General features: G+C 32.2%; 1 long non-coding RNA gene across 1 annotated transcript; it reads left to right on the forward strand.

The window, feature by feature from the left end:
* The first annotated feature begins 6,589 nt into the window (after positions 1-6,589).
* On the forward strand, positions 6,590-15,137 carry LOC147071224 (uncharacterized). Its single transcript, XR_015070848.1, has 4 exons — positions 6,590-6,818; positions 8,173-8,383; positions 13,769-13,864; positions 14,852-15,137. It is a non-coding gene; the product is annotated as an uncharacterized LOC147071224 (long non-coding RNA).
* The last annotated feature ends 247 nt before the right edge of the window (positions 15,138-15,384 follow it).

Genomic DNA, 15,384 nt, shown 5'->3' on the forward strand with positions numbered 1-15,384 from the left:
CCTATTTGGTCAATACTCTATTTCATACGCAAATTGAAAAACAATATATTGTGTACTTGCCAGACCCAGGATTCGAACCCGGGACCCCACGACTTTATAGGCCGACGTTTAGGCTGTACAGCCATCGTAGGTGTATTTTTACTTTTTGATAATTCAAAATTAACAAAAAAATCATTGAAAAAATTTGGAGCGAATTTTGCAAAAATAAAATATGATGGTAGGTATTATTGGTAAACAATAATACTATATTCAATAGGATGGGTATGTAGTTATGAAGTAGTAATATATGTTCTGCCTATTACTTCTGCAGTTGATAAATTTTAATAATTATTCCACTAATTCCTTATACTTTTTCATGGACATTTATGTATCTGGGCCTTATAACCGAGGGCAGTTTGATTAGTAAGATAAACGAAAAATAAAAGAATGATTATGTATTCTTGTGAGATTTTATTAATTTTTCACCATCTTAAATTAAGCTTTTTTTAACGCTACACACAGGCCAGCAATATTTCAGGCACATATTTTATTTTAACGCTCCGAGTCTCCAATCGTCCCGGGTTATGTACAGTGACGTCCCGTGGGGGTACACAGGTCATGCATTGCTGGCGGGCGACAAATGAAGAAACAAAATATCATAATACCATCGTTTCCACATTTGAAAACTATAGCGGTCTCCTATCAAGCACCCGGTAAGGGCGCTTCGTTTGAAATTACTGACATCTTAGTTTGTATAAAAACACAAGGGGGGGGGGAGTCCACCTTATCATCCCCTCAGACTTCCACGTATTTAAAACTACCCTTGTTAGGAAGTAGATTTCGTGGAAATGCTCAAATTATCATGAAATAGCAGTGGCGAAGGGTGGAGTTAGGCCATAAATAGTGCACACTAAACTTTGTCAGTCATACATATTTGTTTTCATTGAAATAAGACTATAATTTACAGATGATGTTGGTTAGTTTTAAAAATTCAATTAGATCCTGCGAAACCAATCCATAATTAATAATAGTCAAAAAATAATTGTTTATCTATAAAATATCTAAAATTATGCAATTAAATCATACATAACTTTGGATATTTTGTAAATAGAAATATATTTTATATCTATTTTAGTTTGGTTAGGCAGGGCTTAATGAATTTAAAAAATTGAACCAACAATATGTGTAATATATATTCTTAATCCAACGAAAACAAATAAGTATAAATGAAAATGTGTGCACAATAATTTTTTCGTATCGCCCAAAATATACCAAAACTGTTATGGTTTGGTTTAGAGCAGGGTTTAATTGATTAAAAAAAACTAACTAATACCATCTGTAAATAATTGTAGTATTAGTCAATAAAAACAAATACGTATGACTAACAAAGTTTATTGTGAACTATTTATGGCGGATCTTAACCGCCTACCTCCACCCTTCACTACTGACAAATATTGTATATGTAAATGCTTTTAAGATTTTTGTTGCACTTCTCTGTTTAATGTAGCCTAAAATAAAAATAAAAATTAATAAAATAGGTAAGAATATAACAAATTTGCATACAATTTGATACTTACAATGAAAGGGGACGGCATACTAAAGACTTAATTACACTGTCAGAAGCGTAGATCCAACCAGATTCAACAATCCACGCGAACCGTCGTGACCAACGTCTTTACGCATACTATACTATTCTATAAGCATCCTTGCTTTTGATTGGTTTAAAATAAACATAGTGTTGCTATTATTAAAAATATACGTTGATCGAAAACTATTTCTTCGTTAGATTGGTAACTATACTGAACAGTTTTCTCTTGCAAATTTACATCAAAACTCAGGTGTCAAACCTAACCTCGCAAACGGGCTGTAGCTTCGGATATTTTCGTACGTTCTCGACAATTTTCGCTTGAATCTTTTTGAATCGTGGCAGACGGAAATGGGATTGGTTCCGATTTGCTCACGATCGTCCACGATCCCGGAATACCATAGATAATAGATTTTGGCAATCGTGGCAGACGATCGGGTTAGACGCAATCTGCCAATGAAATTTGAACATAAGTCTGCCAAAAGACGGTACTTTGCCTGGGGACGTAGCTGATGCTGTGTATCTCCAAAACCCTTGTTTACACTGCATTATCTTAGAGGTCATTTGTCGTAAATTTTTTGTTTTTTATATTTTTATAGTTTATAGTTTTCTTATATGGCAAATATAATTAATGTTTTTTGTCGTTGTAGTCTCCGCCTGGATATTCAGCAGAACTCCATACATTGATGGTTTTAGTATAATGAGGATAAATACCGCCATGGAGAAAGCAGACCTTGCATGGGAATTGATGAGGCCAACTCATCACACCAAGGATGCATGCGGGAGTGCATCGATCTACAGATTATCAATCGCTGGCTTACTTATATCTATCATATCGACAAAGTTACTATAAAATACTTGTGTAATTTAATATTATGTATTAAATTTATTCTTTAAAATCCAGGATATTATTTTATCTCTTTGTTTAAGGAGTACATTTGGGAATCGTTATCTCTATATAAAACACCATTATATATTTGTTTCTTTATTTAATGCCGTCGAATGAACCTTGATATATTATATATATAATTTTACATTTTCTAATAAAATTAAGTCTGAAATGCGCACAGGTCAAGACCTGAACAAAAACGAATCATAAGTGCGAGGGAGAAAGTATACGGCACGCTTATATCTTCACAATATGCGTTAGAGTAAGATATAACTTCTACGACTGAATTAAATATTTTTTGTGAACATCGCCGGAAAATATTGATTTGAATGACTACTTTCCTTTAAAAACTGCGGGCACGTGTTGCTGAAAATTATCGTTGTTATGTTAAACATAAAGTTAATGGTACTTAATTATTTTTAGTTAATTTAGTAGAAAATATGGTTAACTATGTTGTATTTTAATTTGGTCACCCTTCATGATGGTATAACGTTTCATAGTTAAATTAATAATCTTGGTGCAATTTACAAATTGCATGACAGGGTCTGACGAATCGGTTGCATCATTTGTGTCAAATTAAATCGCTGCTGGCTGCATTTATATATCTCATAGAGCAGGGATGGCAAATCTATGGCACGCGAGATGATTTTGCATGGCACGCAAATGTTTCATTTTGAAGAGAAAAGAAATTACTATTTTATCCTATATCTAAAAAATGTTTTTTTATAAAAAAGTTTTACATATAAATATATACTTAAGAACTTACTTTAAGAATAATCATTAGGTTTAATGTAAATATACGATTGCATAGTTCGGTAAAAATAAATATATTCAATCATAAATTAATTATCGGCAGTCAATCAAATATAATAACTGCTTGTTATTTTGCCTCAAACATAATCTCTAAAAATGGAAAACCGTTCAGTGATAGAGAATAGATATAAAAATATGAAAGAAGAGTGGTTTAAATGCTTCCACGATCTCTTTGACTAATTTGAAAACAAGGAAGAAAAAATCAAAGAATAAAAGATATTCCTTCGGCTAGAAATACGGTGAAAGATAGAATATCAATAACTCAACTGTAATTTTTAAACCTTTTAATAAAAAATTTAAAAACATTTTTTTAGAAAACTTAAAAAAAAAATTTTCGCCATAAAAAACTGCTTTGCATGCCAGATAGTCGAAAAATATTATTTGGGAAATTTTGGCACACATACGTAAAATGTTTCGCCATCCTTGTCATAGAGTGTCGAAGTTAATATAAAACCTCTCAAAAATACAGCATTTACAACAATTTTACGAGTAGTTTAAATGGCCCAGATGGACCAGGTGGGGTTGTGAAGTGAGGTGCGGGTAGAGGATCGCACGGCTCCATCAAGCTGTTGGCGATTGCATGGGATAACTCGAACTATCAATCGTATATAAAGGCACCGACTGGATATCCTTAAAAATCGAACGACTGGGTAGGAGAGCACGCGCTTTAATCCAAACATTGTATATCTCATAGATTTTTTTTTTAAATTATGTCGAACCAGTCTATTTCTTCATTGTGTATATCTGTCTACTTTCATTATCGCTAGTTTTAAATAAATGCGAGAGGGAGAGATATAACAATCTATGCTGGCAGTTTTAGACAGATAAGATAAGAAACGTACATAATATAGTTATAAGTACTCCAGATGTTCCGTTTTCGTTGGCTGATGGGGCAATTTGGTTGTTTTCGGAACGTCTGTAGTCGTGTCGGCTGATGTTATTCTGTCAAGGAAGTAATATGTTATGTGGTTGCACCCTTTTTGTATTGTTACTCAACAAGGAAACACAGAACATATCTTACAGGGGTGGGCCTACCTTAAGGTTTCATAGGGATCATTCCCACATCGTTATCAAGTCAAAAATACACGTACGATATTTTTATCATTGTCATAATATACCTACTTAATTACATGATTAAATGAACAATTTTTTTTTTTTTATCCATTTAAACTCGTCGCAATTTTATATTTATTTATAATACCTGTTTATTATTATTATACAAATAAAGCAATGATTGTAAATTATGCAATAAGATAATGATGATTACGCATTATTAAAGAATTAATTAAATTTAATAGGCCCTATTCTACGGTGACAGAAATGTACAAGATATGGTGTCTATTTATCGCTGAACGGGATCACCCAGCCCGTCGCGCGTCGCCGCGGTACAAATATCGTTCTACAAAGTATGTGAATCCATTAGCGTTAGTATATGCATACTGGGGAGCGAATCAAATAACCCCATGGTGAGTAAAACTGCTCGCTGAATGTCGTTGTTCAAAACTGCTAATAGTAAGACAATAATAATTATTATTATTAATTATATTACTATTTGTAAGCACGCTTTTTAGATGTGATTAAGTAACGACACAAATAATCATATTATTTATTCTGAAAAATGACTCATTTCCTCATTAATAAAATCATATTATAATAAGTAGCTTAGTACATAATTTATAATATGAGAAAGTAGGTAGGAATGTATATTTAATAATTAATAGCTCAACACCTCCACCTAGAAAGTCGTCGAGCCGCCACTGCATATCTAATCATTTTTTTTGGAAACACACAGTAATCTCTCATAGTCAAAATATAATATTACATTTAAAAACAAATTTATAAACTTTAAATGAAAAAATATACAATTATTATCAAAATTAATTTTGTAAAATGCAAAGGTGATCCGAATATCATTGAATTAATTTAGAATTGTCCAGAATTAATATTTTTCTCGAACAGTCTGCGGCGTGTGCATTGAATACCACTGATTCAGTTCCTTATCTATGTTAATAAAGTTAAATATGTCTAATTTATTATATTCTCATAAAACATACTCTTATCTATTTTATTATCGTAAACAGGGTTACCAAATATGTCAATGTACGAAGACTCGACAATGACCGATTAATTATTAATGTTTGCCTAAAATTGTAAATTCCAAATATTATTAGCATTTACTAACCTTAGCTACCTAGGGCATTTGTGCCATAAATAATGCAAATCGGTTAATTATTTTACTCTTAAAATAAAAATACATCCATTGTGTGGTTGATAACTAATGCCAAATAAAACGTTTGTAAAGTGAATGATTTGTTTTTTTTAAACGCCATCCACTACTTGAGTTTAAGTTTATGTCACGTATGTTTATTTAAAACACGCACAAAAATGTGAGTCTTGCTATACTTAATAATAGCAATATCATAAATTACACATATTACAGTCATTTTCTAAGTTTGAGATCGCAAGGAGTACATTCTCAAAATGAGATGGCTCCTTAGCAATCGAGACCTTAACCTAGGTCTGAGACTTTACATGGTTTGTTGTTATGTTCTCTCAATTCCTTTCTATTGTATGGAAGTATGAACGCTAAACCAAGAGATGTCACGGAGAGTTGAAGCTTTCGAGTTTTGGCTGTATATAAATCCTTGGACTGATCAAGTGACAAATGTGTCGCTTGATTTCAAAATCAGCCAAGTCCATAATAGATGAATAGGAGAAAAACAGCTTTTTGTTTTTTCGAATACACAGTCACAAGGGTGAAAGTTTATATTATTTCAAGTATAGAAAATTTTAAATTAATAAATTCCACATTTTAATAATGCAGAAATGTTAGAAAGTAATAGTTCTTTAGCAATTCACAAAAAATTCAAAAATACCTAAAGGTAGACTTGGCTGATTTTGAAATATTAAAGTTCTCAATCGAATGTGAAAGGACCGAAAACTTTTCCGTAATATCAAAACCGGAAAACTATAATACCCCAGCCACGTTATGAGAGGACAAAAGTGCAACATTCCCTAACTTGTCAACCAAATTGATCAACAGTAAGCGTAGCATAGAACAACGCCACATTTTGTAGCTTAAGAAAATGAACATTGAACTTCAGGGTAGCAGATGGTGGCCAACCTCCGCTAGGGGATGACACGATAAAAAGACTAAGATCAATAAAATTATGGATTGATGAAATTCGTAATTTTACATTTAAAAAAATAAAATAACCCGGTTAAAAAATACCGGAAAACCATTTTTTTAAAACCGGTGCTTATGCTAACCCTGTAAAGTGTGAGTGTATACTTCTTAAATTTTCTTAGTTTCCATAAGCCATTTATGTTTTTCAGCTTGTGTCCCATTCTGAATAATAGTATGCTAACATTTTACAATTAGAAAAGGGAGATATTTTAATCTGTGATAGTTTTTACGTGTGATTATATTTAAGTACTAAGATGTTTTTATTTCTTTTATTGTGTTGTTTAATTAACATTTCATTGGGAGTTGTTTATCCGAATAACTGTGATCCAGCAATGGCTGTAGTCAGCAATTTTGACATAAACAAAGTAAGTCCACTCCTACCTGTATTCTAATCAAATATTATTTACATTAATATTAATATTAAATGCAGTACATAGGCAATTAATATGTATTCATAATATATGCTGAACTGATTATATGATTAATGATTATATCACAGTAAATTGAATAAACAGATTGATTGTTTATATAATACTAACTATATATTATTAAATAGTTTGCCAGAGAATAAAATTTTCGATAATAATGACATCATACAGTCTTAGTGCAGTATATTTTTTTTTATTATAATTATTAATAACCATGCCTCGCTTTTTCGTACAAGGTGGTTGTTAGTAATTTTGAACAATCACAAACACCCAAGCTTTGAGAAAAACACATAAATATTGTGTCCTGAGCGGGAATCGAATCGAGATACTCTCGGGTGGAAGGCAAGCGCCATATGCACTGCACCACGAGAGCCGCCTAAATATTATTTCAAAAAAGAACTCCAATATCCGAATTAAGCTACTGTTTGTGACACACGAAGTTGATGGCCCCACCAAACCACAACCGTATCGTACCACACTCGGTTTTAATCAGACGTCTCACGGGAACCTACGTTTGATGAAACAGTATTTTTTTATGATTGGGAATGTCTCAAGAGCAGTCACCCAATACTGAAGTCACCATGCACTCAAGTAAGGTTTGAGTAAATTTTCATTACTCTCATTGCAGAGATGAACATAGAGAAGCATCATTAAAAATTGTATTAAATATATATGACATCGGGGTCACCACTTTAGAAGGTAGATGATATGAAGTTGATATAGGGTCATTGTCGCTTGGTTGTTGAGATGAGCGTTTATTGGTTGATACAAGAATACACTGAATACAATAATAAGGATGATAACGTGAGATTATAATCGCGGATAATGATGTATTGGTGAGATCGATATGATCAATAGATTACTATGTCGAATGAAGAACTCGTGACAACAGTAGTACGTCTAGTGACGGACTTGATGAGTTGAGTGAGGATTTATAGACTGTCCTTCTTATTTATTTTAATGCAGTACATATATTATAATGTATTATGCAGTACATATATGTAATATATGAATTCTTCAACTTTCTCGAGTTTGTAGCCATTGATCAAGAGCAAGGAGCTGATGTGGCATGACCCACAAGCATAATATACTTTCTTGTTATTGAATAATTGATGAATCCGAACTCACATTTTACCTTGGCAACACTGTTATTTTCTCTTACTTTATCCAACATTAATATCATATCGTTACTTTCAATTTCTCTGTTTGTATTATCATATTTAAGATGTGTTCAAATTATTTACAAACTGATTAACGACAAAATAGGTAGTTAATTCACGGTATTCTTCAGTTTGCAGGAAACTGGTATCAGCTGCACACATATCTTAACCCAGTTGAAGATGTTATCATCGAATGTGCCACAGAAAGTATAACAATATATGATACTTATGTTACATTTATCTCAAAAGGCCTCGATAACAAAACAAATACTCACAAAGTAGGAGTCGCTGATCTGCCTTCTAATGGAGCAGCGAAATTCGATATCTCATATACAGGAGACAGTAAGTCTTTTTTAATTAATTAATTTATTTATTTATTAAAACAAAAAACATACAATTTTATACAGAAAAATAAAATTTCGAATACAAAATACACAGCATGTCACCGAAAATGTCTATGTCTTTGGGGAGTGCATTGACTAGTCTTGCACCCATCGCTTATGGTGCCTGATAGGCTTGACACGAGGAAACGGTTCCGATCCAGAATAAATCATGGCTGCAACCACGTAGGTAATTATTTTTATGTCAGTTTAAAATCTCAAGTCACTAACTAAATCGGTGGGTACCTACTAGGAAAGCCCCTTTGGCTCTGGACGGATACGGGGGATTCGCGGGAGAGAGAGGTGGAACGTTTTTGTTGGGGGGTTGTTTCACGCTGTTTAAGACGATGTCTTTACCTACCAGAGGCACCTAGCCGAGAAATACGAAGCTTGCAATTTGAGACATTTTTTTGGTATTTTTTACAATTTCAAATGTACAAGAAAAATATTTTTTATTTTAATTCAAAAATAAACTCACAACTATTGTAAAAAATGCAATAAAATGTGAATTTTTTGCAGGACCCCATCTTATTATTACATATATTTTATGGTTAAATATATTTATTATTAAAATTTAGTTTATTACGTTTTTTATGTTTTATCGTAGAGATTTTTGACTAATTCATAGTTTTAATATTTAAAAAAAACATCGATTTTTCTAAAAATATAAATGTGTATAACTTGAAATCCTTTGTATTTCATACTAAGTGTTAAAACTATTATATTTTGAAATGTTAATTAACCCATTAATTACTGTGAAAATATTATTGTTGATATAATATTTATTTGTACAATAATTACAGTATGGTAGGTATATTGCATCCCTGCCAACGTAGCAAACCGCCGTAAGACAATGGTACAGTAGTGGACATTTATTTTACTAGCCGCAAACTCGCGTTTAGGGATTGCAATACTCAATGAAAATACCAATACCGGTATTTCGGTATTTCCTATTGAATACCGGTATTAATACCGATATTCGTAAAATATATGGGGGGAAAAAACAGAAATACCAATAAATACTTAGGTATATATATAAAAATCTCTTCAAAATATTAATATTTTATAGCAAAAATATCTAAATAGGTAGGTAGGTACATATTTTATTCGTTAACTTTTTAAATTGTTAAAGGAAAGATATGGTAGAGATGTTGATGTTTACAAATACCTCTACCTAGTAGTTGAACTATTGGCACGTTCTTTATGATTATACAAACGAACAGTATTTAACCAGGATTTCAGATATTTCTACTTAAAATATGATATCTGATAACTTCTAAAACCCGCGAGTCACTGACGAAAATATTTGGATAAATTTAAAATTACGTAAGTAGGTACCTACCTACCTTTAATGCAAATGTATTTCGCAAATCTGCACGTATCATTGCTGGTCACCAATGAAGTCGAACGGCAACGGAAGTAAACCAGACATCAAGTAACCCGACAAAAAAATACAGTCCTGTTAATTAATACATTTTGTTTCCACTTTCAATATCGAATTTATCAGCATTGTCTGATTTTTAAAAGTAGTATTTCGGTATCGAAATATAAGGAATTGGATAACTGGGCGCCAAAACAATTGGGCGTCGCACTGTCGATTGAAATACATATGCGTTCATTACGATTTTCTACATAAAGTAGACGAAGAATTTTAATCAGTTTCTATCTACTACTTAGTAGTTTTAATTCATTTCGCTCTTAACATAATGTCTTTTATTGTGGATTGAGAATTATCATACCTGGAGGCTTTAGATAAAAATAAAAACACTCGCTTCTCATTGGAACTTAAATATATGAACAATTAAATCATTATTTACGTGTGCATATTTAAAACATCACCAAGTTATAAATAATAATATAATAATTGAAATATAAATAATAATAATAAATAAATATTTTAAAACTAGGTAGGTACCTACCAATAATTCAAAAACGTTTATTTATTTTTGAAATTCATTCGATGGTGCGGCGCCCAGTTGTCCCGGCGCCTAATCGTCCTAGACACGAAAAATAAATTTAGTACACGTTTTAAAATGTCGGTATTACAATCTCTACTTGTGGTGGTGTCAGTACATATCTGATAAAAAAAACAATGCAATTTCCACAATCCACTATTTGGGTTACATATCTGTTTCACGTAAAATTTACCAAGAACTACATTATTTTGTCATTTTTTTTAAATTAAAATAATAATTATATTATGTTGTATGGAGTACTTTTCGGGCTGAAACTTAAAATAAAACGCAATTTTTTTTATATTATCTTTAACAAAAGAAATACAACATTTAGGTATGCTTGAGCTGTCACGAATACTGTCATTTTAAGATAAGATACCATGTTGCTGGTGTTTTACTGATTAAAAAATAGGATAGTCATATGACGGTAAATGATAAATTTCCAACACTTGTAAAATGTAGTCATTTAAATACTGAATGATGATATTATGAATAAAACTATTATTTTTTATTAGTTGGGATGGCTCACGTGATAGATCTCTATTAAAATTATTATTTTGAAACAAAAATATTTTTGTTATTCTACTTTATTGAGTTATTTACGTTGACAGCTGTTTCGGGCTGTAAACCCATCTTCTGCCACCTGTACCTAATAGTCGACCGTTCCGAAGATGGGTTTACAGCCTGAAACAGCAGCTGTCTACAGAAATTACTTAATAAAGTAGCATTAACAAAAATAATTATTCAGTATATTATTGTACACGAGGTTTAATAACTTATCATTTGTTATGGAACATATTACATAATTAATTCTAAATTTCTCAGTAATATACAATATGTTAGAAAATGTTATCTTATCCATATTGGTCAGGATCAGTTGGATATGGATTACGCTCGCGATCGGCATCAATATTTTTTCTAATACTAGAAATGCATTACCATCACATCACGTGAGCGCACGTGCTATATTTTATTTATTTTAAATCAGAACATTCAACAACCATGAAATACATTGTGAGAGAGCATGCAACTCAAAAATGTGTAAATATTAAAAAAAAAATCGACCACGTGTGATATGACGTGATACGCGTGAGCCTGTGAGGTAATCTTTTTGCAGAAATTCTGATATATTTTGACAGATTTTGCTAACTGATAGTATTCGTTTTAGCATCAGCTGTCTGAATACATTTTAAATACCAAGTAAAACAACAACGCACACTACACGCGAGGTCACTGTGAGCTCATGTGCTGTCACGTAACATGGTCGTAATTTGTTTCTAGTACAAAATGTATAAAATCATTCTTAGATGCTTAGATTTAATTAAGCATTATGGATTTAGTGTACAGATATTGTAGTCCATTTTCTCTTGAAATAAAGGTATTATCTTATACTTACATCCCACCCATCTGCATAATAACTCATAATACAACATAATAGTATGGGCCGTGGGCTCAAACTCATGCGTATTATCTGTGACTACCCAATAACATTGTATTAGAATAGATGCTTCTCTGCTAGTTTAGATAAGCTTGGCGCAAATATTTTAGACTAGGTATCTCTATAGTTTTTCAAATTATTATTTATAATACAATACTAGATGGCGATTTGAGAACGTTTAAGTTGACTTGATTTGGAAGCCAGCGATATAGTATCATTCTATTGAAATATATTGATCATCACACTGAAAATGGCGGCTTGTTTTGAAGTTTTGTCATCCAAATATTGATGATTCAATGTGTCAACTTGTAACACTATTGTAAAGTGTTGTATCTCAGCGCAGATTTAGGAAATGAATCTCGAACAAAATTTACAATCTGAAACAGATATTCTTTGGCTATTATTGAAAGTCACCCAGATGAGTAGGGTAATTATAGAATTATATTCCGCTATAACTAATTTTATGTACCTATATATGGGACATGTCCAGCTTAGATTAAAGTATATCTAAAGCCAGTATCCACCACCCAGCCATACTTTTCTTCTAATCTCAAAAAACAGTGCTCTGGTGGTTTTTGCGATTATCTCAAAACTCGATTTCTGGAAGATGACAGTTATGACTCTAGGCGACTCAAATGTGAAAATTCTGCAAAAATAATGAACACGCAATATAAAATTATGACATAATTCCAACTTTTTCAATCTAAAAATTAGCCCTTCGAACTTGGTGATAGATACAGACAGCAGTGGCAGGCGACACTACTGAATATTTATTATAATAGTAGCGTCGTGTGACACGCAACACTACTGATCGCGGAGCTTGTCTGTATCTATTAATTGGCGTGTTCAAACAGAGCTTTTTCATATCATTGTGTCCACTTTAAAAAAAATCTGCAATGTTATTCTTTAGCCAGAAGTTTATTTGTTATTGCATTTTGTTTTTGTCTGTAGAATGGTGTCAAATTCTTCAGGCAGTGCAGGCTAAGGGTTACTTTCAAATGACAATAAAGCCCGTTTCACACGGGACACCCCTGTGGCGCCACCGGCGTGGCGAGCGACCGCATTTACACATAACTGAATGGGCGCGTTCAGACGGGGACACACAAGTGTCACGTTCATTTATTTCGCGTTTATTATAAGTTCGTATCATTCAACCTGAATTGAATGAATCAAATGGCAGCGTTTGATTTATTTGATTTGGAAACGTTTGGTAGATTGTCCACGGAAACGCTTTAATGACAACTAATTAGTGTTGCAAGTACTTAAAATTAATTCATAACATATCAGTCTATAAAACAGAAGCATATTTATTGAAACGTCAACTTGTTATGAAATTCTAACCTCCTATCGTGGTCTACAATAATACAAATTTAACAAACTGTCGTATATGTCTATAATATACATAATTCAAGTGAACTCCTATGGTGTAAATGTCTAACATATTAATATGAACACCTCACGATATATAAATGCCGAATAATGCTTATCAACACTTTGACAGATTGCCATTAGTCTATGGATCGTCTGAATTGGTTTGACGTTTCAAGTCAAATTATTTCTGATGGTCCGAGAACGGTTTGATTTTCAATGATACACTGAACCAAACGTCAAATCTCAAACCATTTCCGGTCAACTTTCTACTCATACAATTTGTATGTATATTGTCTATGGTTTAATTTGATTTGTTTCGTTCAGGTTGAAAGAAACGAACCTTATGTAAATGCTGAAGTGTGAAACGGGTCTAACACCGTTCCAAAGTGATTTCATCGTGGCCGCAATGCCAGAAGAATCTGTTCTTTCCTTTACCTACTTTTTTTTTTTAAAGGAATTAAAGTAGGCAGTTACCCGCAGTGACAGCCCAAAAACAAAATATTGCAACGGATCACAGTGAAAGTATATTTATTTGATGTGTATATATGTATAATAAACTACCTACCATTTTAATTTATTCTAGCAAAAGATACTACCTCGTTTTGGATTTTGGATACTGACTACAAAAATTATGCGTTAATCTATTCGTGTAGGAACAAAAGCCCTGACTATCAAATAGGTAAATACAAAACCTTTTATTTATTTAATTTTTTTTATTTACTAAGTACATCAGTTTTCTAAATATAATTTAAGAGGAGCTGACAAGAGTCCGTTGTGGTAGATCTACAAGCTAATTGAGATAAACACACATCACAAATTTGTTTTAATAGTTTTAAAAAAGGCTTTTTTGATGCAATTTAATGAGATATTGTGATGGTTGATGTACTTAAATGTGTATAATTTTATATTATTTTTAGTGTGTTTCCTGACTCATAAAAATGCTTATTTATCTAATATGGCAAGGGGTCGGATGTTAGCCGAGTACCAACAACACAAGTGGATGTAATTAACACGAAATAATTACAAGATAAAAAGAACTTTTTATATACAACGTTTTTAAATTTTCTGTTGAATCATATAAACTTGACTTGACTGGCTTAAACGATCAAAAAATTTGTACTTGATAGAAATAATACTGAAATGTCATGTCAACGTAATTTAGTTGCTAGGACCCCAGATCCCTAGCAACTAATAATAGTGGATTGGATTACGGATTTCTTCCGAAATAACTTTTCATACAAAACTTTTAATTAAAGAATTAACAGAAAATGAATTCAATTCTACTTAAAGACGGCTAAAAGTATTTTTTAAAAAATGCATTGGCATCGTGTTCTGATATATTCTAAAAGTTTCAAATGTCTAGCTAGTCGGGAAGTTAGTTAAAAATCGATTGCAAGATTTGTACTGGATAAACAACCACCGGACAAATAAGAATACTTACAACTTAATAAAAACGTTGTAAAATACACAGAATACCTTTAATTTTACCAAAACCACTGAGAATCACAAAATATCATTTGGTAAACGCTGCTATATAGCCATCCCGTCAAAGATCGTGGCCTGGGGGTCCGCTTCAGGATGTAGGGGCCATGATGTGGATACATTATTTTGAAATTAAAGTTGATTGCCAAGTAAAAAGTAAAGATAAACATGTGTTTTTTTACAGTTAACAGTTGGATATACAGCAGATATACGTTTTTGAATGCAAGCAGCATTTCGCCGCTGGATAAAGCAATTAAGAAGACCAGACTGCTGTACTGGGACTTTTTCAAGGGGGTTTCACACTCAAAAGAAGCGTGTAGTAGTGTAGCAGTTTTAACACCACTCAGTTTACTATCAATATTTTTGTCTGTAATCTTAAAACAATTAATTCTTTAAACTTAGACACAATATCCCCGTTAGGTTATTTATTTATTTGATTAGAAAATAATATGTTAATTTTGTAAAATATAATTAACGTACAATAATAATATAATTGATATTACATTATTAAAAAACGTTTTTTATTATAAATAAATTTTACTCAAACCAAAAAACCTTTGCATGGCATATATATCATAAAATTGACAGCAAACAATCATAAGATACTGTAAGTCCCAAAGACTACGATGGGCGGGACATGTGGAGAATGACTGAAGTTAGAGCGCCAAAGATCATGACGAAGTGGCTACCCCAACGGAAGAGACCCAGAGGCCGTCC

The sequence above is a fragment of the Rhyacophila brunnea genome, unplaced genomic scaffold (assembly GCF_057557595.1).
Source record: "Rhyacophila brunnea isolate RB1 unplaced genomic scaffold, BYU_Rbru_1.0 scaffold_20, whole genome shotgun sequence".
NCBI lineage: Eukaryota > Metazoa > Arthropoda > Insecta > Trichoptera > Rhyacophilidae > Rhyacophila > Rhyacophila brunnea.